A 27,184-nucleotide genomic window follows, 5' to 3' on the forward strand; every position below is an offset into this window, starting at 1 on the left:
CTAGAGCAGGAAACAAGCAAAACTGTGCAGTTCCTATGCTGTCAAGAGGGAGTAAGTGTTACAAAGAAAATGAAGCGTGTTGGAAAGAGAAGGGAGTGTACACATCAGGAGTATCTGTCAAGGTTCTGGAAAGCACTCAAAAAGATTGATTTGAAAGCCCTCTAAGGAAGGAAGGGGTATGGAGGTGTGGGTGGGGTGAAGGGACCACCAAGGAGGCTGAGGCCCCAGCAACTAGCAGCGGTGGGAAGCCAGAACCTTCCAGGGCCTGTAGGGGTGGGGAGGGTAATGGGATCCATGGGGCCAGAGGTGAGGCTGCTGGTGAAAGAGAGAGCCCTGAGGCCCAGGGAAAACACCCAGGTGAAGCCCCGCTCACCTTTAAAGTGATATGTCAAGCTAACAAATTGTTAGATAAAACATGTTCCATCTTCCTGCTATGATAAATTTACCTTCATGATGATGAAATAGAAAAATATATGGAAAGTTATAGTTGTAATTTTCATTTTTAAAGTCATATTCTATCCCTTCATAGTAGTTACCCTTATTTTGGGTATATATATAAGTAGTTCTCTCTTTAAAATTTTGGGATACAGTTTCTTCTAACAGATCAAAATATACCCTAAGTCTCTAGTGTATGACTTTGTTCTAGTCTCCTGCCTGATCACATTCTCTCCTTTTTTTTTTTTTTAAATCCTCTTCTTTCTTTTTTCAACCAACTTCTTATCTTACCAATTCCTTTTATAAAATCTTTTATAATTTTCATCTTTACAGTCATATTCCATCCCTTCATCGTATTAACCCTTATTTTTGTACATGTATAAGTTTTTCTTTCTCTAAAATTTTGGGAGGCACTTTCTTCTAACAGACCCAAATACACCCAAAATCTAGTGTGTGGCATGGATCTATGCACCAGCCTGATCATATTTGATCATATTTTGTTTTGTTTTGTTTTGTTTTTATCTTTTTCTTTTTTCTTTTTTCTTTCTTTCCCTTTCTTTTCCCCCAGTTTCAAGTCTTTTCTGATTTGTTTAGTGTATATTTTCTGGGGACATTGTTACCCTGTTAGCATTTTGTTCTCTCATTCACCTATTCTCCTCTGGACAAAAAGCAAGATGGAAAAAATCACCTAAACAAAAAGAACAAGAGACAGTACCAACTGCCAGGGACCTAATCAATATGGACATTAGTAAGATGTCAGAACTAGAGTTCAGAATGATGATTTTAAAGATACTAGTTGGGTTTGAAAAAAGCATGGAAGTTATTAGAGAAACCCTTTCTGGAGAAATAAAAGAACTAAAATCTAACCAAGTCGAAATCAAAAAGGCTATTAATGAGGTGCAATAAAAAATGGAGGCTCTAACTGCTAGGATAAATGAGGCAGAAGAGAGAATTAGTGATATAGAAGACCAATGATGGAGAATAAAGAAGCTGAGAAAAAGAGAGATAAACAACTACTGGATCACGAGGGCAGAATTCGAGAGATAAGCGATACCATAAGACGAAACAACATTAGAATAATTGGGATCCCAGAAGAAGAAGAAAGAGAGAGAGGGGCAGAAGGTATATTGGAGCAAATGATAGCAGAGAACTTCCCTAATTTGGGGAAGGAAACAGGCCTCAAAATCCAGGAGGCACAGAGAACCCCCTCTCAAAATCAATAAAAATAGGTCAATAACCCAACATCTAATAGTAAAACTTATGAGTCTCAGAGACAAAGAGAAAATCCAGAAAGCAGCTCGGGAGAAGAGATATGTAAATTACAATGGTAGAAACATTAGATTGGCAACAAACCTATCCACGGAGACCTGGCAGGCCAGAAAGGACTGGCATGATATATTCAGAGCACTAAATGAGAAAAATATGAGGCCAAGAATACTATATCCAGCTAGGCTGTCATTGAAAATTGAAGGAGAGATAAAAAGCTTCCAGGACAAACAAAAACTAAAGGAATTTGCAAACACAAAACCAGCCCTACAAGAAATCTTGAAAGGGGTCCTCTAAGCAAAGAGAAAGCCTAAAAGTAACATAGACCAGAAAGGAACAGAGACAATATACAGTAACAGTCACCTTGCATGCAATACAATGGCACTAAATTCCTATCTTTCAATAGTTACCCTGAATGTAAATGGGCTAAATGCCCCAATCAAAAGACACAGGCTATCAGATTGGATAAAAAAAACAAGACCCATCGATATGCTGTCTGTAAGAGACTCATTTTAGACCCAAAGACACCCCCAGATTGAAAGTGAGGGGGTGGAAAACTATTTACCATGCTAATGGACACCAAAAGAAAGCTGGGGTGGCAATCCTTATATCAGACAAATTAGATTTTAAACCAAAGACTGTAATAAGAGATGAGGAAGGACACTATAGCCTACTTAAAGGGTCTATCCAACAAGAAGATCTAACAATTGTAAATATCTATGCCCCTAACATGGGAGCAGCCACTTATATAACCCAATTAATAACAAAAGCAAAGAAACACATTGACAAAAATACAATAATAGTGGGGGACTTTAACACCCCCCTCATTGAAATGGACAGATCATCTAAGCAAAAGATCAACAAGGAAATAAAGACTTTAAATGACACACTGGACCAAATGGACTTCACAGATATATTCAGAACATTCCATCTGAAAGCAACAGAACACACATTCTTCTCTAGTGCCCATGGAACATTCTCCAGAATAGATCACATCCTAGGTCACAAATCAGGTCTCAACCGGTACCAGAAGATCGGGATCATTCCCTGCCTATTTTCAGATCACAATGCTTTGAAACTAGAACTCAATCACAAGAGGAAAGTCAGAAAGAACTCAAATACATGGAGGCTAAAGAGCATCCTACTAAAGAATGAATGGGTCAACCAGGAAATTAAAGAAGAATTAAAAAAATTCATGGAAACAAATGAAAATGAAAACACAACTGTTCAAAATCTTTGGGATACAGCAAAGGCAGTCCTAAGAGGAAAGTATATAGCAATACAAGCCTTTCTCAAAAAACAAGAAAGGTCTCAAATACACTACCTAACCCTACACCTAAAGTTGCTGGAGAAAGAGCAGCAAATAAAGCCTAAACCCAACAGGAGAAGAGAAATAATAAAGATCAGAGCAGAAATCAATGAAATAGAAACCAAAAGAACAGTAGAACAGATCAACGAAACAAGGAGCTGGTTCTTTGAAAGAATTAACAAGATTGATAAACCCCTGGCCAGACTTACCAAAAAGAAAAGAGAAATGACCCAAATAAATAAAATCATGAATGAAAAAGGAGAGATCACAACCAACACCAAAGAAATACAAACAATTATAAGAACATATTATGAGCAACTATATGCCAGCCAATTAGATAATGTAGGAGAAATGGATGCATTCCTAGAGATGTATCAACTACCAAAACTGAACCAGGAAGAAGTGGAAAATCTGAGCAGACCTATAACCACTAAGGAAATTGAAGCAGTCATTGAAAATCTCCCAACAAACAAAAGCCCAGGGTCTGATGGCTTCCCAGGGGAATTCTACCAAACATTTCAAGAAGAATTAATACCTATTCTTCTGAAACTGTTCCAAAAAATAGAAATGGAAGGAAAACTTCCAAACTCGTTTTATGAGGCCACCATTACCTTGATCCCCAAACCAGACAAAGACCCCATCAAAAAGGAGAATTACAGACCAATATCCTTGATGAACATGGATGCAAAAATTCTCACCAAAATACTAGCCAATAGGATCCAACAGTACATTAAAAGGATTATTCACCACGACCAAGTGGGATTTATCCCTGGGCTGCTAGGGTGGCTCAACATCCACAGATCAATCAATGTGATACAATACATTAATAAAAGAAAGAACAAGAACCATATGATCCTCTCAATAGATGCAGAAAAAGCATTTGACAAAGTACAGCATCCTTTCTTGATCAAAACTCAGAGTATAGGGATAGAGGGTACATGCCTCAATATCATAAAAGCCATCTATGAAAAACCCACAGTGAATATCATTCTCAATGGGGAAAAACTGAGAGCTTTCCCCCTAAGGTCAGGAACGCGGCAGGGATGTCCACTATCACCACTGCTATTCAACATAGTACTAGAAGTCCTAGCCACAGCAATCAGACAACAAAAAGAAATAAAAGGCATCCGAATTGGCAAAGAAGAAGTCAAACTCTCACTCTTTGCAGATGATACGATACTTTATGTGGGAAAGATAACAGACTCCACCCCAAAACTGCTAGAACTCATACAGGAATTCAGTAAAGTGGCAGGATATAAAATCAATGCACAGAAATCAGTTTCATTTCTATACACCAACAACGAGACAGAAGAAAGAGAAATTAAGGAGTCGATCCCATTTACAATTGCACCCAAAACCATAAGATACCTAGGAATAAATCTAACCAAAGAGGCAAAGGATCTGTACTCAGAAAACCATAAACTATATAAAAAGTATAAAATACTCATGAAAGAAATTGAGGAAGACACAAAGAAATGGAAAAACTTTCCATGCTCATGGATTGGAAGAACAAATATTGTGAATATGTCAATGCTACCTAGAGCAATCTACACATTAAATGCAATCCCTATCAAAATACCATCAACTTTTTTCAAAGAAATGGAGCAAATAATCCTAAAATTTGAATGAGAAAAGACCCCGAATAGCCAGAGGAATGTTGAAAAAGAAAAGCAAAGATGGTGGCATCACAATTCCGGACTTCAAGCTCTATTACAAAGCTGTCGTCATCAAGACAGTATGATACTGGCACAGAAACAGACACATAGATCAATGGAACAGAATAGAGAGCCCAGAGATGGACCCTCAACTTTATGGTCAACTAATCTTTGACAAAGCAGGAAGAATGTCCAATGGAAAAAAGACAGTCTCTTCAACAAATGGTGTTGGGAAAATTGGACAGCCACATGCAAAGAATGAAACTGGACCATTTCCTTACACCACACACAAAAATAGACTCAAAATGGTTGAAAGACCTCAATATGAGACAGGAGTCCGTCAAAATCCTAAAGGAGAACACAGGCAGCAACCTCTTCGACCTCAGCCGCAGCAACTTCTTCCTAGAAACATTGCCAAAGGCATGGGAAGCAAGGGCAAAAATGAACTATTGGGACTTCATCAAGATAAAAAGCTTTTGCACAGCAAAGGAAACAGTCAACAAAACCAAAAGACAACCGACAGAATGGGAGAAGATATTTGCAAATGACATATCAGATAAAGGGCTAGTATCCAAAATCTATAAAGAACTTATCAAACTCAACACCCAAAGAGCAAATGATCCAATCAAGAAATGGGTAGAAGACATGAACAAACATTTTTCCAAAGAAGACATCCAAATGGCCAAAAGACACATGAAAAAGTGCTCAATATCGCTCGGCATCAGGGAAATCCAAATCAAAACCTCAGTGAGAGGGGCGCCTGGGTGGCTCAGTTGGTTAAGCGACTGCCTTCGGCTCAGGTCATGATCCCGGAGTCCCCAGATCGAGTCCCGCATTGGACTCCCTGCTCGGCGGGGAGTCTGCTTTGTCCTCTGACCCTATCCCCTCTCATGTGTTCTCTCTCTCATTCTCTCTCTGTCAAATAAATAAATAAAATCTTTAAAAAAAAAAAAAAAAAAAAAACCTCAGTGAGATACCACCTCATACCAGTCATTAAGGCTAAAATTAACAAGTCAGGAAACGACAGATGTTGGCTAGGATGTGGAGAAAGGGGAACCCTCCTACACTGTTGGTGGGAATGCAAGCTGGTGCAGCCACTCTGGAAAACACTATGGAGGTTCCTCAAAGAGTTGAAAATAGAGCTACCATATGATTCAGCAATTGCACTACTGGGTATTTACCCCAAAGATACAAATATAGGGATCCGAAGGGGTACATGGACCCCGATATTTATAGCAGCAATGTCCACAATAGCAAAACTGTGGAAAGAGCCAAGATGTCCATCGACAGATGAATGGATAAAGAAGAGGTGGTATATATATACAATGGAATATTATGCAGCCATCAAAAGGAATGAAATCTTGCCATTTGCAACGACGTGGATAGAACTGGAGGGTGTTATGCTGAGCGAAATAAGTCAATCAGAGAAAGTTATGTATCATATGATCTCACTGATATGAGGAATTCTTAATCTCAGGAAACAAACTGAGGGTTGCTGGAGTGGTGGGGGTGGGAGGGATGGGGTGCCTGAGTGATAGACATTGGGGAGGATATGTGCTATGGTGAGTGCTGTGAATTGTGTAAGACTATTGAATCACAGACCTGTACCTCTGGAACAAATAATACATTATATGTTAAAAGAAAAAAAAAAAAAAGAAGATAGCAGGAGGGGAAGAATGAAGGGGGGGAAATCGGAGGGGGAGACGAACCATGAGAGACTATGGACTCTGAAAAACAAACTGAGGGTTCTAGAGGGGAGGGGGGTGGGAGGATGGGTTGGCCTGGTGATAGGTATTAAAGACGGCACGTACTGCATGGAGCACTGGGTGTTATACGCAAACAATGAATCATGGAACACTACATCTAAAACTAATGATGTAATGTATGGTGATTAACATAACATAATAATAATAAAAAAGGAAAGTTATAGTTGTATATATATCTGAAAGCCAACAAACTACTGGTGATAACCTGAATTTAGTTATCTGTCTCTAGGTATTCTGTTAATAGGTTAGCAATATTTGGATGAGTGGCAAAATGACTGTTTAATCCATAGATTTTTTTTTATGTATATGTAATCCAAAAGTGTATTACACTTCTTTGGAAATACCTTTGCTTCGGGAAAACCACAGATTACATTTTACTTCAAGACTTTTCCATCACTTGTATTCTATTGACAGTAATGCCGAAATAGACAATATTTTTGGAGTTACTGTCATTCCTAGTTATGTCTTAAGTTCAATTTCAAGGAAGCCTGCCCTGCTGAGGCAGTAACAATTGGAAATGGCAGTAAAAATTTAAGCAATACTTAAATTCACAAGTGAACTGTAAATTTTACACAATACACTCAACAATTATAATGGGGTCTCATACGATAAATGATTGTTACAGAAAAAAAAACTCAAAATATGTTACATTTACCATATATATCATTAAGTAATTAAGCAATTAAATGAAGCAATTTCTCTGTCTCATAATCAATATCTAGATATGTCTTTATCAAAATATTCCATTGTGGACAGATGCACGAAACACCATTTATGACCTTCGAATGGCACCCCATAAACAGCGTGGTTTTAGCAAAGCTGAGGCCATGTGTCCTAGTAGTAGACATGTGGGTGCCCGCTGTGTGAGGCCCGGCAGAGCTGGGGATGGGACAAGAGGAGAGGTGAGAGTAGGGGTGGGGGCACTGCTGATGACGGATGTTCTTTTATGCCGGAATGTCCACATTGTTGCACTTGACAGGAAGGATTTGACAGGAATTAATCAGTTTTTTCTCGGTCTGAGAGCTTCTGCCACCCAAGTCCCCCTGGTTCTCTGAAGCAACATCCATCTCTGCCTTGGTGGTGGCCCAGCCTGCAAATCCAGATGGCGGAGGCCAGGGCTGCCTTCCACTGGGGGAAGGGATGTGGAGGGGGGCTTAGTCGTCGGAGCAGATGCTTGTGGGAGTGCTAGTGGGGGCAAGATCCTTTCCCCTCCATCCTCCTAGGCTGGGGCCCCATCATCAAGCTGGTCAGCGCCAGAGAAAGGGCTCTGGTTTTGGGGTCACCTGGGGAGGGGCCGGGTGGCAGAGGGTTGCCAGGTGAATAGCCTATGAGCGGAAGAAGGAGAATCATCACCAAGAGAAGTTCATGACTTTTGCAGCATCAGGGATGACCCCTGAGTGTTTTCATGGATATCCTGGGAGGAAGCTGCTCGGAGTGCTACAAAAAACCCCAAATTACCCCTCAGCACCTCATAGCACAAATGCGGAGGTGGGGGGCGATCTGATTTTTTTTTTCGTACAGAATATGCCTTGATGGAAGGGAAATTGAAGGCTTTTATTTTTACATAGTTTTGTAAATCAGACGCATTTTGCTAATTTAGCCGAAATTGGTGTTTTCCTCCCCCTGATCCCTCTTTCCTTTAAAAATAGTCACACTTGACATGCAACTCTGGGCTTTTCAGACTGCTTGAGGAAAACAGTTCGGCTCTGCTGCCTAAACCTCCTGCTTGTAGATTTTGACCCATCGTGCAATCAGTGAGCACCATTTGTGTGCTTTGGTGGGAAAGAGAAAAGCCCCCTGGACTCACTGTGTAGTGTGGCTTTCAAAGGCTTTTAGGTCGTGGAGAGGGGTGATCGCTCGAAAGAAGGCTGCCCTTCCTTCAGGGTCTTCGGTGTGTCTGAGGCAGTCAGCTGGGAAGAAAGATTTGCCAATGTGCTGCAGGCCCCAAAAGGAGGCTCGGACCTCCTGGCGGGCTGCGCGCGGTGAGTGCCACGCGGTGAGGCCAGGCATTTGACTCCCTCGCTTTTTAATGGTCAGGGGTCTTGAGTCTGTATTCTCCAACCAGGACACTGACAGGCCTGTAGTTAGCAGTTGCTGACCACTGGAGAATCAGTCACATACGCTGAGACGTTCCCGGCTTCCGGCAATACGCAGACATCCTGGGTGCCAGTCGGAGAGGCCAGGGCCCCGTGGTCCAGAAGAGCCCCGGACTGGCGCCCCCAGCTGCAGATCAGCCGGGCTCAGCCTGGGGACACGCGTGCTCTGAGACACACGGTCCCTTCCTGCGTGGGCCAGGCCTCAGTGGAGGCTCTGCTCTGCTTAAACACACCTGCTTGCCTGGCGCCCTTCTGCTCCTGTGTGCCCAGGTGTCTGGGTGGAGGTCTGGAAAGAGCAGCACCCAGACCCCCAGAGAGGAGGGGCTCAGGGCGGGGCTTCCTCCGACCCAGAACAAGAAGCAGGGTGGTCAAGTGTGTCACTACGCTCTTGCTCATCCTCACAACACCCGACAGGTTGGTTTTTAGACCCTGCTTTATAGACGAGGAAACCAGAGCTCAGAGAGGCAACCGGGTCCAGGCCAAGCAGTTAAAACGTGGAAGAGTCAGGACTCAAACCCAAGCTGGCCTGGCTTCCCAGCTCAGGTTTCTACTCTGCTGTACAGAAATGCAACATCCAACCCTGGCTCAAAGCATCATTTGTTCATTCATCTGTTCATTCATTCATCCATTTACTTAATTCTTTCCATCACCCCCCTGAGCCAGGTGCTGGGACAACAGTGGTGCATAGAACCACGAGGCCCATATGCTAGCACTGACATCACACAGCCCCATCTAGTTATTTCCCTCTGTCTGTCATGGGCGGGGGGCTCTCCTTCTTTTTAGGAGTTTATCTATTTATTTTATTTTTATTTTTTTATTTTTTAAATATATTTATTTATTTTAGAGAGAGAGAGAGCATGAGTGGGAAGGAAAGGGAGAGGGAGAAAGAATATGAAGCAGACTCCGCACTGAGCATAGAGCCTGTTGCAGGGCTTGATCTCATGACCCTGAGATCATGACCTGAGCTGCAACCAAGAGTCGGACACTTAATGGACTGAGCCACCTCAGTGCCCCTATGGGGGACCTCTCCTAATCGAAGGTGGTCAGATGAGGCTTCCCTGAGAAATTGATCTTTGAGCGGAGTTACATGGCTTCTGGTGCCTTTGTTTCCTTGTCTCTGAAATGGGAACATAATAATCCCCGCAGTGAAACCTGGAAGGGCTCCCCAGAACTTCTCCTGGGAGGCAGATGTAAGGGCCTTTGCAGACAACCTTAGGCTTGGAAAAGAATGCAGGATCAGAACCTCATACTATCTTCTTCAAGGCCCTTTGAAACACCTTCTCCCACCTTCCCCCTTCCGCACACCCCGAGCACACTGGCTTCAGAGACTGGGTTCTCCCCAGGAGTCTCTGTGAGGAGCCTGAACCCCAGCTTCATCTCCTCCATCCTCCCTTAAGCCTCTTTGTGACTTGACCCCAGGCCCAGGCTCTGTAATTTCCTGCTCCCTTTTTCTCTCTCTCAAGCCCTAGCTGCCCTCAAAATGTCCTTTCCCACATACATCAAGGACTCTGAGGACCCCTACCCTGTTGTGGGCTCTTCAGAGCCTGAAGGGAGGGGACCCCAGGTGTGGAAGAGCCTGGTCCTTCCTGTCAGTACCACTGCCTTAAGCCCTGTAGCCGCTGGGTGAGTGCCCTCGGCAGGGAGGTCCGCTTACATCCCAGGCACCCAAGCCAAAATGTGGAAGACTCCTGCCAGTCCAGGGTTTCCAGAGTCACCCCTGCAGGACCCCCAAAGCACCTTCTCTCTCAGAGAGGGGGGGACGGCCACCTGGGAGCCATAGCTTCAGGCATCCTGATCCCACATGCACCCTCCGTCTGGCTGAAGACCGAAACTGCATCGGTTTGAGCTTTATTTCTTTAGCTTAAGAATTTGTTATCCTTGTGATCATTTTAAACTATGCCCACAAGTTTGTTAACATTCCTTTCTTCAAGAGGTGGAGACTAATTCCTCTTCCCTTGAATGTGGGCTGGACCTAGTGATAGGCTTCTAATGAATGGACCTAGTGGATGTGACTAGGTTATAAAAGACATCAAGAACTTCTTTTTTTGTTGTTTTTCTTTTTGTTTCAAATTTTTATTTAAATTCTTTTTTTTTTGAAATTTTATTATGTTATGTTAGTCACCATACAATACATCATTAGTTTTTGAGGTAGTGACCCACAATCCATTGTTTTCGTATAACACCCAGTGCTCCATGCAGTACATGCCCTCCTTAATACCCATCACCGGGCTAACCAATCCCCCTCCCCCCTCCCCTCTAAAACCCTGTTTGTTTCTCAGAGTCCATAGTCTTTCATGGTTCATCTCTCCCTCCAATTCCCCCCCCCCCATTTTTCCCTTCCTTCTCCTAATGTCCTCCATGTTATTCTTTATGTTCCACAAATAAGTGAAACCATATGATAATTGACTTTCTCTGCTTGACTTATTTCACTTAGCATAATCTCCTCCAGTCCCATCCATGTTGATGTAAAAGTTGGGTATTCATCTTTTCTGATGGCTGAGTAATATTCTATTGTATATATGGACCACATCTTCTTTATCCATTCATCTGTTGAAGGGCATCTTGGCTCTTTCCACAGTTTGGCTATTGCGGACATTGCTGCTATGAACATTGGGGTGCATATGGCCCTTCTTTTCACTACATCTGTGTCTTTGGGGTAAATACCCAGTAGTGCAATTGCTGGGTCATAGGGTAGCTCTAAATTTTTGAGGCACCTCCACACTGTTTTCCAAAGTGGCTGTACCAACTTGCATTTCCACCAACAGTGTAAGAGGGTTCCCCTTTCTCCACAATCTCTCCAACATTTGTTGTTTCTTTCCCTGTCCATTTTTGCCATTCTAACTGGTGTAAGGTGGTATCTCAGTGTGGTTTTGATTTGGATTTCCCTGATGGCTAATGATGATGAACATTTTTTCATGTGTCTGTTAGCCATTTGTATGTCTTCTTCAGAGAAGTGTCTAAGTGGGCAGAAGATATGAAAAAATTTTATTTAAATTCTAATTAACTAACATACAGTGCAATATTGGTTTCAGGAGTAGAATTCAGTCATTCATCACTTACGTACAACACCCAGGGCTCATCACCAGTGCCCTCCTTAATGCCCAGCCCCCACCCAGCCCATCCCCCACCGACCTCCCTCCATCAAACCCTCATTTTGTTCTCTATAGTTAAGAGTCTCCTATGGTTTGCTTCCCTCTCTCTCTTCTTTTTTTTTTCCTTCCCATATATTCATCTGTTTTGTTTCTTACATTCCACATGAGTGAAATCATATGATGTTTGTCTTTCTCTGACTGACTTATTTCACTTAGCATAATACTCTCTAGCTCCTTCCACGTCACTGCAAATGGCAAGATTTCATTCTTTTTGATGGCTGAGTAATATTCCATTATATATATATATGTGTGTGTGTGTGTGTGTGTGTGTATATATATATATATAAAGCACGTCTTTTTTTTTTTTTAAGATTTTATTTATTTATTTGAGACAGAGAGAATGAGAGAGAGAGAGAGCACATGAGAGGGGGGAGGGTTAGAGGCAGAAGCAGGCTCCCTGCCGAGCAGGGAGCCCGATGCGGGATTCGATCCAGGGACTCCAGGATCATGACCTGAGCCGAAGGCAGTCGCTTAACCAACTGAGCCACCCAGGCGCCCCTAGCACGTCTTCTTTATCCATTCATCAGTTGATGGACATTTAGGCTCCTTCAGTAGTTTGAGTATAGTTGATAATGCTGCTAAAAACATTAGGGTGCACATACCCCTTTGAATCTGTATTTTTGTATCCTTTGGGTATATACCTAGTAGTACAATTGCTAGATCATAGGGTAGTTCTATTTTTAATTTTGAGGAACCTCCATACTGTTTTCCAGAGTGGCTGCACCAGTTTGCATTCCCACCAACAGTGCAAGAGGGTTCCCCTTTCTCCACATCCTCGCCAATGTCAGCTGTTTCCTGTGTTGTTAATTTCAGCCATTCTGACAGGTGTGAGGTGGTATCTCATCATGGTTTTGATTTGCATTTCCCTGCAGATGAGTGATGTTGAGCATCTTTTCACATGTCTATTAGCCATCTGTTTGTCTTCTTTGGAAAAATGTCTACTTGTGTCTTCTGCTCATTTCTTAACTGGATTATTTGGTTTTTGGGTGTTGACTTTGATAAGTTCTTTATAGATTTTGGATACTAACCCTTTATCATATATGTCATTTGCAAATATCTTCTCTTATTCCACAGGCTGCCTTTTAGTTTTGTTGATCATTTCCTTTGCTATGCAGAAGCTTTTTATCTTGATGAAGTTCCTATAGTTCATTTTTGCTTTTGTTTCCCTTGCCTCTGGAGATGTGTCTAGTAAGATGTTGCTGCAGCCAAGGTCACAGAGGTTGCTGCCTGTGTTCTCCTCTAGGATTTTGATGGTTTCCTGTCTCACATTTAGGTCTTCATCCATTTTGAATTTATTTTTGTGTATGGTGTAAAAAGTGGTCCAGTTTCATTTTCCTGCATGTTGTTGTCCAGTTTTCCCAGTACCATTTGTTGAAGAGATTGTCTTTTTTCCATTGGATATTCTTGTCAAAGATTAGTTGACCATATAGATGTGGGTCCAAAGGACTTTCTTTTTACTCTCTGTTGAAGCACTCACACTGGGAAAGGCAACTGCCATATTGTGAGGATACTCAAGCAGCCTGATGGAGAATTTCAGGAGGTGAGGAGCTAAGGCTTCGTGCCAAAAGCCATGTGAGGGCGCCTTCTTGGAAGCAGTTCCTCCAGCCCCAGATAGGTGACTACAGGCCCCTGTCAATCTGTGAAATCTCTGTCAATCTCTGTAAATTTCTAGAAATCTTGACTGTAGCCTCAGGAGAAACCCCAGGTTAGGACCATCCAGCTAGCAATGAACAAATTCCTGACCCACAGACACAATGTGAGATAAAGATATTTATTGAGGTTTAAGGTGCTAAATTTGAGGTCAATAATTGATATGTACCAAGTTAAGAAAAGTCTGGCCAAAATTAGACTAGAACATTCCTCTCAACATTCCCTAGGGAGGTACCATACTGGATACTAATATGCCATCTCTCTGAAGTAATTTGCATTTCCATATTCCCCTAGAGGCGGGGCAGAGGGCTGGATTGATGTCTGAGCACTGGTTGAAGTAATTGTCTTATGTTTCATAGTGCCACATCAAAAACAATGCATCCTCACGTTCAGAGACCAGAATCCTACAGATCTCCCCCAATGAGGGTCCTGCAGGTCCTTGGGCTGTCTCACTGCCCACACTCTGGAGAACACACTTGGGAAGAGCCTTGGAAGAGGCATTACTCACACTATCCTTCTCTGCTAAAATGTTTTTTTTTTTTGAGCCCATATAGTCCATATAACTTACATAAATTAAGTGCCTGCTAGAGACTACTTAATTGTATTCAAATGTCATTTTAAAATGTATTTTAACTCTTTAAATGCTGTAATGTTTACAAAGTGCATACTCCTTTATCAACACCAAATTTTAACCCATTGGTGTTAACCAAAATATCATTTTTTTTCTAATTATTTGACTTTGTAATAAATAAATGTCAGGGTGCTTGGGTGGCTCAGTCGCTTGAGTGTCCAACTCTTGATTTTGGCACAGATCGTGATCTCAGGGTCATGGGATTGAGCCCCGTGTCGGGCTCAACGTTTGGCATGGAGTTGCCTGGGACTCTCTCTCTCCCTCTGCCTCTGCCTCTCTCCCCTCCCCCCTGCCCTGATCATGCTTTCTATCTCTCTCTCTAAAAAACAAAAATAAAATATTTAAGAATAAATAAATAAATGAATAAATAAATAAATAAATACATACATAAATAAATAAGGGCTTATAAAATGCATTCTAATTAAAGACTATATTAATTTCCTAGGGCTGCCATAAAAAAGTCATCAAACTGGATGGCTTAAAACAACAGAAATTTGTTGCCTCACAGCTCTGGTTGCTAGAAGTCTGCAATCAAAGTGTTGGCAGGACTATGCTCTCTCTGAAGTCTGTAGGGGAATTCCTTCCTTGCCTGTTCCTAGCTTCTCGTGGCTTGCTAGGAAAGGCCAGCGTTCTGGGGCTTCCAGCTGTGTAATGCCAGATTCTGCTTGCACGGCCACAAGGCACTCTCCCTGTGTGTGTCCTGCCTTCACATGGCCTTCTTAGAAGGACACCAGTCATATTGTGGTAGGGGGTCTACCCTACTCCAGTAGGATCTCATTTTCACTAATCACACCTGTAATAACCGCTTCCAAATAAGGTAACATTCTGAGGTCCTGGGGGTGGGGACTTCAACACCTTTTCTGCAGGGGACATAGCTCAACCCATGATACTTTCTTTTTTTCTTTCTTTCCTTTTTTTTTCTTTTTTGTTGTTGTTGTTTTCTTTCTTTTTTTTTTTTTTTTTTTTTTTTTAGTGAGAAAGTTTTGTTGCTTCTGCTTCCTTCAAGTTTGACAACCACTGATCCAATGGGAAAATCCCTGGGAGAAGGATGGACCCCAAGTAAACAATGGTTGAATAAATGTGTGGATGGACATCCCAGCTCCATCATAGTCCACATGCTCTGAATAAGTCTTTGGGCTGCTCCAGGTCTCGGCTCATGGCAAGCAGGATGGGTACACTAATTTCCTTTTGCAAGATAAAGCCAGGGAGCAGCGTGTGTCCTGGGAGGAGATGAGAAGTCAGTCCTGGTCTGCCCTTCCTGGCGGAGAGAACTTCAAGAAATCATTCAACAGTTTATTCGGTGTCTATTATGTGTTGACAACTGTCACCAAAAGAATCAAACAAACAGGAAAACTAATGTGATGTCTTCCCACATAGAGATATAGTCTAAGGGGGACACCCCTGATCACATAATCCCACTCCACAAAAATTGCACCTGCTAAGTGCTTTGAAGGAGAGAACCTTAGTGTTCTAGGTGCCTCCAAATAGGCATCTGCCCTCCTTGGGGTGTGCAGAGGTCTGAGGCTGAGTGCAGTTAGCATGGTGCTATGGTGTATGATGGACTGGATTGTGTCCTTACCCATCAAATCCAAATCTGTATGTTCAAGTCTTAACCCTCTCTTCCTGAGAATGTGACTGTATTTGGATCTCGGGTCTTTAATGAGGTAATTAAGTTAGAATTAGGTCATAGGGATGGACTTGAGCACATCATGGCTGGTGTCTTTAAAGAAGAGGAGATTAGGATGCAGACACACACAGAGGGATGATCATGTAAGGACACAGGGAGAAGGCAGCCATCTATAAGCCAAGAGAAGCTTCAGAAGAAGCTAACCCTACTGACACCTTACTTTGGACTTCTAACCTTCAGAACTGTGGAGAGATAAATTTCTGTTGTTTAAGCTACGCAGTCGCTGATACTTTGTTATGGCTGCCCAAGGAAACTGATACACACAAGGAAGCAGGAAGAGAAGAGCTTCTTGGTCATTAAACAGCATGTGCTAAGGCCCTGGGGTAGAGGACAGGGGGAAGATACAGGGATTCAAAGAGCACTGTAACTGGGGCACAGAGAGGAAGGGAGGCTACAGCACAAGTTGGCAGGGAGAAATGGTGGGTCTGACTCCAGGGCCCAGGGGCATTAGTAAAGAAGTGTCTCCTAAGAAGTGTGTCCGGTGTTTTGAGGGAAGAAGACTGACTGGATCGGCTTGCATGTTAGAGGTCTGTCTCCCTGTGGCTGCTGGATGGAGAAGAGGCAAGAGAGGGCAAAAGTGGGAGGGGGGTCAGGGAGCAGGTGAGGCCCAGGTGGGGGGTGAGGATGATGGGGAGGGGTGAGAAAACAGGTTTGGTTCCCCCCCGCGGAATGAGGGAAGTGCCATGCCTAGTGCTTTCTCCAAGGCAACTTCCTGTACAAAAGGCCCATTTGTGATTTATTTGCTTGTTTGAACCCATTAGACTAGGGAATGAGGTCTTTTTTGGTTTTGCAATGGATAGGTAAGCTATAAATGAATGTTAATGCTGATATTAGCATAAATGAGATAATCTAAGAAACTTACACAGATGCCTTAGGTTTTTGTTGTTGTTATTGTCGTCGTCGTCGTTGTTTTTACAAATGCCTTGGGTTTTAGGCATGACAACTACAAAGCTAACCTAACAGACCCGAGGAGGGATTGGACGAATCTGGCTCATGGGAAATCCCGCTCTGTGTCCGTTGGCACTCTCTTCTTATTTGGGGCTGCAGGAGACTGGTTGCTCCATCCCGTAAATGAAGATGATCACGGTTTCCACATTCTACAGACTAAAATTTCAACTATTAAAAATATTCACATCAGAACTTGTTGACTAAGCCCATCTTGGTCAAACAACTGGCTAATTCAGTTAAAAAAAAATGAACTTTATTAGAGGCAATATGACAGGGCAGCATTACCAAACTGTATTCCAGAGAACATTGATGTGTTACAACATAATACCGTTAATAATAACAATTCACTGCATGTTTACTTTGGGTTGAATATGCATTTGGGGTTTGCAAGCATTACTTACTGTTGATAGGCAGTTTTTCTTTGGAAAGAGTGTTGTAGAACATTTTCAGTTTCCTCTTGGCAAGTTCTTAGTGCAGTTTTGGGGAAGAAAATATATTTCGTTTTGTTTAACTTGCTGTTGTCCTAAAGAACACAGTGTGGGGAAAAATGATGTTGGATCCAAACACTTGGCAGCTTCACTGAAGATTTTGTTTTATATCAAATTATATAGGCTTTAATAAAATGGAAGGTACATTTAAAAAGCAAAGGGAAATTAAACTGTGGTTGGATAATTTTGGAGATGGCCCAAGCAGGTTTTCCTTGTCCAAAAGCAGAAGGCATGAGGTGAAGTGGCCCATTCCAGGCTCCTCGGCAGCAGGTTAGAATGAGGTTGAAATGGACACCCACCTCTCAGTCTGCAGCCCAGGACCCTCAGCTGTCCCCTAGGGTGTCATTAGGGGCTTCCCTATGAGTCAGCTGAGCCCAGGTACCTGGTGGGGGTGCTACATGAAATGCAGGATGCCTGGTTAAATTTGAATTTTTGATAAATAACAAATAATTTTTAGTATAAATATGTCTTATTTGTTTTTTATCTAAAATGCAAATTTAATTTGGTCTCCTATACTTTTATTTGCTCAATTGGGCAATTCTGGTGCCCAAGCCAGGGGCTGGCCAAGGCCTCCAGAGGCAAAAGACTTTCCATTTGAGCCACTTAGGATGTCACATTTCCACTGTCCTTTGTTCCCTGACCAAGGCACTATGCCTCACATGAGACCCAGACAGCAGCCCCCAGGGAGCAGGGATAAGGAGAAAACCTTCATGAAAGTATTTAAGATTTATAGCATCTGTACTCATGTGCACGCCCTCTGGTAGTCAGATTAGTAATTCTTTCTTTAAACAGCCACTTGCATTCCTCAGCAACACCAAAGGTTCTCGGCAGAACCCTCCCCCAGGGAGCAGAGAGAGAGACCTGTGTCTCTACCCACCAGGCTCAGAGCCCCACTGAGCTCATCCTGACAGGGACAGGTGGCTGACCTCACCAAGGGGTTGTGGCTCTGAGTTACCTTCCAGGCAGTGGGTGGGAGACCTGGTCTCCCTGTGGGAGGGCTCCTAAGAGAGAGGCTAGTGCTATCTGTCTCCCCACCTCCACAAGGGGCCCAGCCCCTGGCGGCGGCAGAGGTGATGGTCCACCCACACCCTGAGCCCCTGGTCCCTGAGCCGCCACATCCCGGTGCCTGGCACAATCCTTGGTAGACAAGTAGCCTATGGTTTGCAGCTCAGCGCTGGATGGATCAATGAGAAAAGCCTCTGGAGCTACATCTGGGCCTTCTCACCTCCTTCCCTCACCACACCCCCATTTGCACACTGTGAAGTTCCGTCTTCAAGGCCTGGATGGATGGCTCACTCCCCTGTGCGTTCTGGGGTCTGCTCCTCAAAGATGATGCAGCAGGGAGGGAAGGCTAAACACTCAGTGTTTCTTCACCTGTAGATGGCGAGTTTCTGGCTTTGCGGAGGCCAACGGGAGACCCAACAGGCCGCTTACCTTGGAAAGCCTGCCCACATTCGCTGCGTGATCCTGACTGAATCCCAGGCTCAGTTTCCCTGTTTAGTGCTAACCTTTTACAGCTTTATAATCTGTAGTAACAGCCCTCGGGAGCCAGAGCACACGTGGCTCTCGGGGCCAGGAGCCTGAAGAATGGTGGCCCAGAGCTTTTCTTGTTGGGTCTGCAGAGGGGGCCAGCCGGCCACATCCCTGAGGAATGTAGGATGTGAAGGCAGGAGCCGTGCCCTGAGGCAAACTCTCCCTCATTGATCAGGCAAGTGGTGTCAGGGGCTACAGGAAACTGGCCAGGCGGGTTAGAGCCGAGGCTGGGGACCCAGATGCAGAGCCCTGGGAATGGCCCGTGGAGGGCCCTGAACTCATGTATCTTCCGAAGTCAGCACTCCTGTCACCATTGTCCCAGAGATTCCTGGGCCAGGTGGAGGTCCAGGAGAGGGACTGAGAGGGCAGATGGCAGAACCCTGAAGGCAAAGTGAGCAGAGCTTCTTCAAGATGAATCTGATTAATCTTTCTCAAGACTCCAGCTGTCCACCTGTTTTGTAAGGTAAACAGGGAAAGAGAAACCCCTGTCCTGAGAACCACTGTCCCTTAGACAAGTAGCAGATGGCTTGGAATTGAGCCCATGGAGGGCTCTCTGGGATATGCACGTGGCCGTGGAACTTCCCATCACCAGTAACACGCGTGCACACGTGCACACAGGTCTCCACTGTGAACCTCACTTGGGGTGAGTTTGCCCCTCTGGGACGTGTGGCAATGTCTGGACACATCTTTGGTCATCACAACTTAGGTGGCAGGGGAGTGCTCCCAGCATCCAGTGAGTATTAACTCAGGGATGCTGGTAAACAACCTGTAACACAGGGCAATTGCCCCTGCAAAGAATCCTCAGACCCAAAATGTCAGTTGTGCAGAGAATCATGCTCTAAAATGATGAAGCTGCCCACAAACTTCTGCTGGAAAACACCTTGGAATTTCCTGTTGGCTTTGCTGGCTAGACAGCTCCAAGGCTCTGTGCACCGTCCATCTGCCGTTGGGGCCAGGTGGTGGAGATGCCCACGAAAGCTGCCTGCTTTTGATGAAGCCGCTCTCCATGTCTCAGCTCCTTAGTCAGTAAAGATCCTGTAGGGACACACACACACACACACAGCCGTTTGGGCTAGGCGGAGAGTGACAGCAGAGGCACCTTCGGAACGCTTAAAAGCTGCCACTCCCCGAGGAGACTAGAAACACGCATAAGGGGCACCCTATGTGAGGACATACCGGCCATCAGCCCTCGTGCAGAATGGAGACAGGATCCTGGAGTCCATTTTCTCTTTGGTGTTCAACGCCAATGCTTCGGTTTGATGCACCCAAACTTTAAGAGACAGACGATAATGTAAAGACATTTGAAATGTCACTTGACAGATGGCAAAATGTGTCTTTTCAGTAACTTAAGCTAATTTTATACTGCCATCGTACTCTGCTCTCCTGGGGACTCTCCCAGGGGTCCCCTAGCTTTTAGTACTAGGGAAGGACACCAAGCAATTCTGCACAAAGGGAAATATTCTGCCTTCTTCGCTAGAGGACCTCCCCTCTGCGCATCCGTCTGAGAGCCCAGAGAAGAGCCGAGATGAGGCAGCGTACAATTTCCTTCACTGAAGTGGGAGACATATTTTACAAATCATAAAAGTGCATTTAACTTGGAGAAGTTTGGAAGAGAAAGTCGATTCCTCCTCATTTCTGCAGGCTGGCGGTGTGGGTTATGACTGGGGACGGAAGCACAGTTGACCTGATGTAGGTTAGTGATGATTGGTTTCTGTTGAAGGAGATATACCAGAAAGGAGCCTCCAAACTTTATCATTTGTCTACTTTTCCTTTGCTAACAAGCTTTTCAAATCCTCAAGACAGCAGTCGGGCAATGCTGATGAAGTCGTCCTCCTGAAATCACACAGCACGGAGGTCCTTGGACACCTGCCTGCGAAAGCCCTTTTAAGCAAGGAGATGGCTCCTTCGCTGGATCTTTTTCTTGGAGCGCAGGCCCCACAAAGGGGGCATCTGAGGGGGGAGTTTCTGTGCCCTCTGTGGTGATGAGGGGTGCAGCCATCGGGGTGGGGCGAGCAGGAGGGCTGGGACCCAGACGGAGGGTGGAATGGCTTCCGTTCAATGGGAAGAGTGCACTCCAGTCCCCAGAGCTGAGCCTCCTGTGAGGGAGTTGTCTGGATCCCCGTTTAGGAAAATAGAGGACTCAAGGAACCCGCCTGGGTTGTCAGAAGTTGACACTTAGAGGAATAAAACGAGTCAACCCTGTTACATAGTGGGCAGGGTGTGCATCAGCTCATCGCCTTCGGCGGACGCGGTACTTCTCCCTGCCCACCCAGTGCGGCCGCGCATCTTGGAATCCTGAGCTCTGCGCGGCATGTTAGCTTTTGCTCTTGTTTTAAAACGTCCCTCATGCCACAGGCTCTCAGCCCCTAAAGTAGTCGTACTAATTTCATAATGCTAACAACCTGGTCTTGTTCTGAAGAAAAGATGTTACTGTGTCCTACTAAATAGTCTTATTAGCATAACATCTCAGCCAAATGATCTTTACTCAGGAGAGCATGGAATTCTGTATGTTTGCTTCATATACCTTTCTCTTAGGATATATTAGCTATGATTTCTTAAATATAAATTGAAATGTTTAAAAAATGATCCCTAGTCTCTCAATTTGTAATAGGAACAGCAGTTTATTTCCTGAAGATTAAAACAAGGAATGGCATGAAATTATTGGAACAAGAGGGATTATTTTCATTTCACCGTGTCAGCAATCCTGACATTCAGATAAATGTGTTTCTTGTCAGCAGGAGAGTACCAGCCAGGAAATTACGTGAGGAGTTACCATCAAAAGTTTTGTTTTGTTTGGCAGGGCGGGGTGGGGGGGGGGCTTCTAAAAATCACTTACCCAGGTTGGGCAGGATTAGCTAGAGACCCTGCTAGCTGAGTGGTTCTCCTGCATTTGTGAAAGACAAATGAAGATTGATGAGGGAGGGTTGGCAGTTTCCTCTGTCGGGCTGATTTAAGGTGCCCCGATGTGGCCTTTCACCAGGCGGCCAGGTAAATCAAACAGCACAGGTCGATAAGGACATTGGAGGGACTCCCTGGCTCTTGGTCCCGAAGCCATTTGTCTGCTAACTGCAACTGTCTGTCAGTGCTAGGGGAGGTGTTCACACAGCTGAAGTTGGGTTTGCTTTCTAAACCTTATTATATAAATAAAACTTCATTCCCTGGGGGACTCAGCTGGAGCATAGTCCCATAAGCCTTTTAAGAGTCTAGAATGGCACCTGTGGGCAGATGGGTTATGGACGGTTTTCTTAGGCTGGTCACTCACCTGTTGCCAAGTCGGTGTCTAAACAATTAGGAAGCCAACACCCAGGTCTGTAGCACGAGGCTTACTCAACTTAGCAAAGTGACCGAGGGGAAGGCAGGTGAGTTGTTCCAGAACATAAAGCCAGGAAAGAATGCTGGAGCCCTGGCAACCTCCTCCGGCCAGTACGTGCCGCCTGGCTCGGCCGGTGAGGGCTCTGTCCCGAGGAGCAGAGGGGGAAGCGGCCCCACAGGGGCACCTGAGATCCGTCGAAAAGGAAGTCTGTTCAGAGTGTACACCCAGCACTGGGGCTCACACCTTCGAGAGCAGAGCAGCCCCCCACTAGGGCTCTGCATCTGGGTGGTGGTCTGACTCTGTGCTGGCAGTTCGAATGCTCTGGAGCCCGGGAGCCCTTCGGGATGAGCGGCTCTCTCTCAAGGGCATCTCCTGCTCTGGAGGACATTTTGGGAAAACGCTTGACTCAGGGCATTCACCGCAAGCGGAAATTGTCCTTGGAAGGTGTCGTGTGAGTTGTGTGCCCTGTCACGGGGACCACATAGCTGGCTTTGAAGGTCTACCAACCCCCGTGGCTGGCCTCAGGGCACTGCCCTTAGAAGACAGGAGAAAAAAAGGAATGAGTTTATTCGGTTGTGTTTTGCCAAAGGCACAGTTTGGACCAGACCCTGGGATGATGAAGCCAGTTTAGATCAATAGCTTTCAAAGCAAATGGGAAGTCATGGGGGAAGGGCCACGGGCTGCAGGAGCCTGGGCGGTGGCTACACACTGAATGCAGGCACCCGAGTGAGCAGTGAGCAGGGGTGGAGAGGGACACACAAGACACAAGTTCAAAACTGGATTCAGGTGCCCTTTGGATTCACCCATGCCATTCCTCCCTTGCCTGTCATTATTGTGGCTTCTACAGAGAGATCTCTGCAGAAGGCCTGGGTCCTTCTCCACTCCCCTACTACCTAGCGAGCTCTGTCACCTTGTGCATGCTACCTAACCTCTGCAGGCCTTAATTTACCCATTTGGGTGTCATGTGCATCATGTGTATCATCTATGACACCATATGTATCATCTATGACACCATATATATCATCTATGACATCATATGCATCATCTATGACATCATATATATCATCTATGACATCATATGCACCATCTCTGACATCATATGTATCACCTATGACATATGTATCATCGACGACATCATATGTATCATCTATGACATCATATATCATCTGTGACATCATATGTATAATCTATGGCATCATATACACCATCTATGACATCATATGTATCTTCTATGACATCATATATCATCTATGACATCATATATCATCTATGGCATCATATGTATCATCTATGACATATGTATCATCTATGACATCATATATCATCTATGACATCATATGTATCATCTATGGCATCATATGTATCATCTATGGCATCATATGTATCATCTATGACATCATATGTAAAATGCTTAGGGCAGTGCTGACACCTAGGAAGTGTTGGGGAATTGTTGTCAATCATCATTATTTTAATTTATTGGTGTCAACCAGATGAGAAAATGGCATTGCTGGAACTGACCCTTAATTATATCCAAGGGAAAACATATGGGAGCCACAGAATTAACACGTCCAAGGTTCCAGGGTTGGCCATTGGCAGATGCAAGGCCAGACGGAAGGCTAAATCACAGTCCTGGACCTTCCCAGCATGGCTCCTTCTCTGTGCCGCAAACCCTATCCTGGTTGTTCTGTCTATAGGAAGGCTCTGTGGGGAGCTGACAGCATCTCTGGGCAAATAGCACAGTGATTTTAGAACTATGCCTTCTCCACAGGCCAAGTCTCAATTCATAAACTACTCTTTTCCAGGTAGATGACCCATAGCTTCCTGGAATTCTGTAAACACATGTTTCTGTCTGCTGATTTTATTACAGCTAACTTGGGAGTTGGGGCCTGATTGGTAATAACATCTCATCATCAAGGTGATATCTCCCATGAAAATGAAAAAAAAAAAAAAAAGCCTGCTTTTGGGAGATGGTGAAGCATCATCTTTGAGTGTCCTTCCAGGGCAATAACTTGCCGCCGAGTAACCTGATCTGGGGAAGCCACTTTGGAAACTCGAGGATGCAGGTCCTGTTGAGGATCTCACATACGGAAAGCATCTAGTACGATGTGACCCACCACCCTCCCATGGCTTCGTATTTTCGCAGCACATGGATGCCATCGGGAAGCACGTGGAGTTTTCCTAACTGAGGTTTGGCTGCGGGAACCTGATTTCGGATGTGTGCTGACTCAATCCGAGTCTTAGCTGTTGAGCAGTGCTTCTCTCTCTGAAATATAAGTTTTCTCTTTCTGTTTTATGAAGATGCGTTTTGGAAGAAGGAAGAAAACCACAGATGAGAGTCCCAAGATTGAAATAAATGTGGCATTTGGAAATCTTCTTTCACGTAGGTACAGAATTTACGATTAAGTTTTCTGGGGACCCCCAAAGTGACTTGTAAAACAAAGTGCGTATGTACGTGTCTCTGTTTAATTTTGCAAGTCCTGGCTCTTGAGAGTGCTCTTCCCACAGCTCTGCTTACCTCCATGATCCTGGAAAGACAGTGAGTGTGTAGGGCATTAAGACTAACTTGTGTGATGCCAGCAGAGTCCTTGGAGCAGAAGTCGTGTCTTTGTGCTTAGATGTCCTCCCTAGCACTGTGTACGTGAGAGATGGCCTTCAGCGAAGGGTGAATAAATGAATGAGTATGTGGGAGATTCATGGAATGAATGATGGGTGTGAGCACAACCTTCCTCTGAAGTATGTCCAGTCCAGATGACACAAGAAGAGGAGGGTCCGTTCATCTGTGCTCAGGGCTGAGGGCCACCCAATGTGTCCTCGGGAAATTCCACACCCCTCCTTTGCTCCCTCCTAGACCCTGTGATGGGAAAAGCCCGGGACCTCTCAGCACCCAGATCAGAGCCTGCTGCTGGCTCTTCTCCCCCCGTCCAGTGGGTGTGAGAAAGTCAGTTCCCTCCTCTGGGCCCGGTGCCTTCCTTGTAAGGTGAAATAATGCTGATCTTGGCTTGCTCACTGGATGGGTCTGGCAATGTAGATGGCTGAAGCGAGGACTAGGGATGGTGTCTGGTTGTCAGCAGTGTGCATGATACAGAAATAATAAACTAAGTGTGTGGATGCATTCTACCAACCCACATGCTCTATGTCCAGTCATAAGAAATGAGAGGGGAAGCATGGGGAAGCTAGATCTTGGTGGGCCTTATCAATGGGGCCAGGGAATTAGGGAGTAGGAAGGAAGCTGGCAACCAGAGAGTGCCAGCTCTGCTGGGCCCCCAGCTACACCTCCCCATGAAATGCCCTCCTGCGGGAGCCACTTTGGGCCCGGATGGTATCTCCCCTGCAGAGACCAGGAGTCCAGGGCTCAGCTGGAAAATGTCTTCAGGAAAGCAGGGTTGGTGGTGCTGATGGGCTACCAGGGCTGTGAGCAGGATGTAGGGGTTTGCCCTTGGGGCTTGGAGATGTGGCTCCTTAGGTCTCTGCAGTAGAGTCAGGGTGAGAATCCTGAGTATGAAGCTCTGGAGAGGTGATGGGCGTCTCCTTTGAATACGTGAAATGTCTTCTCAGGTCCAGGATGCCGATGATGGCTGGAAGCCCATAAGCAGTTGGGTCATCATCCCTGGTTGACCTTTCAGAAATACACTGCCCCAGAAGTGCAGACGTTCTAGCTCTCCCACACTGGGCAACCTCGGGATAAAACCAGTCATCAGCAGATTTCCCACCTCCAAGCACAGATGGTGTGGGTGATCACACCCACAGACCCACAGATAACACACATACATAACACACAAAATGGCAGGCGGTGCCCAGTGTCCAGCGACCACTGCCCCCAACAAGGGCTCCTCAGACAAAGTCCCCAGGGTCCCTGACAAGGAGCTGTCCAACCAGGAGCTATCAGAGTTTGTAACCAGTCGTGGGTGACCTGACTCATCCACGGGAAGCCTTGGCTGAGCACACTTGGCCTTGTGTCCGGCAGGCTCATTTGTGGAAATACATCTCCAATTAAGACAAAGTGCCCTGTGTGAGGTGGTCCCCAGTCAGCTCAGTGGGGTGACCCCTTCAGGGGATGGATGTGAAAGGGGGTGTGACCATGTTGTGGGGAGCCCAGCAGAGACATCCCTGAGATACTGCAAACTCTCTGCATGTGTTCTCTGTTCCCTGATGAAGAAAGAGAGGGTGTCCCACCTGGTGGAGGTGAGAGAAGTTTACCTGGGGAGGCCACCTGGAGCCTGGAGACCTACAAGAGGGAGTCCCCACCCTGACCACATCCTACAGGGCATTCTGCCAACTTAAGAGGCCACCAGCTTTCTCCTTCCCCACCTTCTCCAGTGGTATCACCTCCAGGTTCATTACTTGTTGACCGGTAGACTGTTTCTCATGCACACATAGTCCTATAATTGCTCGGGAACTAAGCCACGTCTTCATCATTCTCTGGAAAACATGACAGTCTGTGCGCGTTTGTCCTCTTTGTTTGTCCACAACGAAGCCTCAGCACTAACCCTGGCTGGGGCTCTGAGGTGCAGGTCAGAGCCTGGAATCAAGTCCCCATGGGGGGTGGTTTCCAGGCACCCAAGTCTCCCTTGGAAAACAACAAAGCCCATGTGCCTCTCACCTCTCTTGGGGCCTTTTGATCCCTGTTATCTTTTGCTTAAATGAAGGGACAGCAGAGGAAGAAATTAGTGGGGTATTCTGGTCCCTGCGGGTTTCTGTTGACAGGTAAACAAGGAGAGATCTCTATCAAGGCCTGTCATTCATCCACTGGGCACTCGGTTCACCAGGTATTGAAACTGATCTGGGGAGATTTTCGGGCTTTATCTTTCCAGGGCAGTCGGAGGGTGAGGGGAGAGAGGAGGCTCCCAGCACTGGGAAGTTCCTGGGCAGGGGGAGTGGGTACAGCATGCCTTCCACTGTCTGTTCCACTCAGGGCTACAGGGTCCCGGGACTGCTTCCTGGTAGCTTCACTCCAGAACCAAGTGTAAGGCCCTTCTGGGGGAGGAGGTCTCGTGATTTCTGGGCTCAGCCCTCAGCCTGACCCCTTCTCATGCTGCGTGCTTTTCCTGGCATATCTGGTCCCTCCCATGTCTTCCCCTGCTCCCTATCCCCAGATGCATGACCCCCAAAGCTTCAGCCAGACGCTACTCAGGGCTCTTGGCTGGCATAGCCAACTGGCTCCTGGATAGAGTCCTCCCATGCCCCAAATGCACCTAAATGCTGCCTATCCTAAAGTGAGCTCTTCCCCCCGGCCCAGACCTGCTCCTCCTTGGGCA

The sequence above is a fragment of the Mirounga angustirostris genome, unplaced genomic scaffold, assembly GCF_029215605.1.
Source record: "Mirounga angustirostris isolate CCGP_5_RB_7025 unplaced genomic scaffold, mMirAng1.0.hap1 SCAF_6, whole genome shotgun sequence".
In the NCBI taxonomy this organism is placed as follows: domain Eukaryota; kingdom Metazoa; phylum Chordata; class Mammalia; order Carnivora; family Phocidae; genus Mirounga; species Mirounga angustirostris.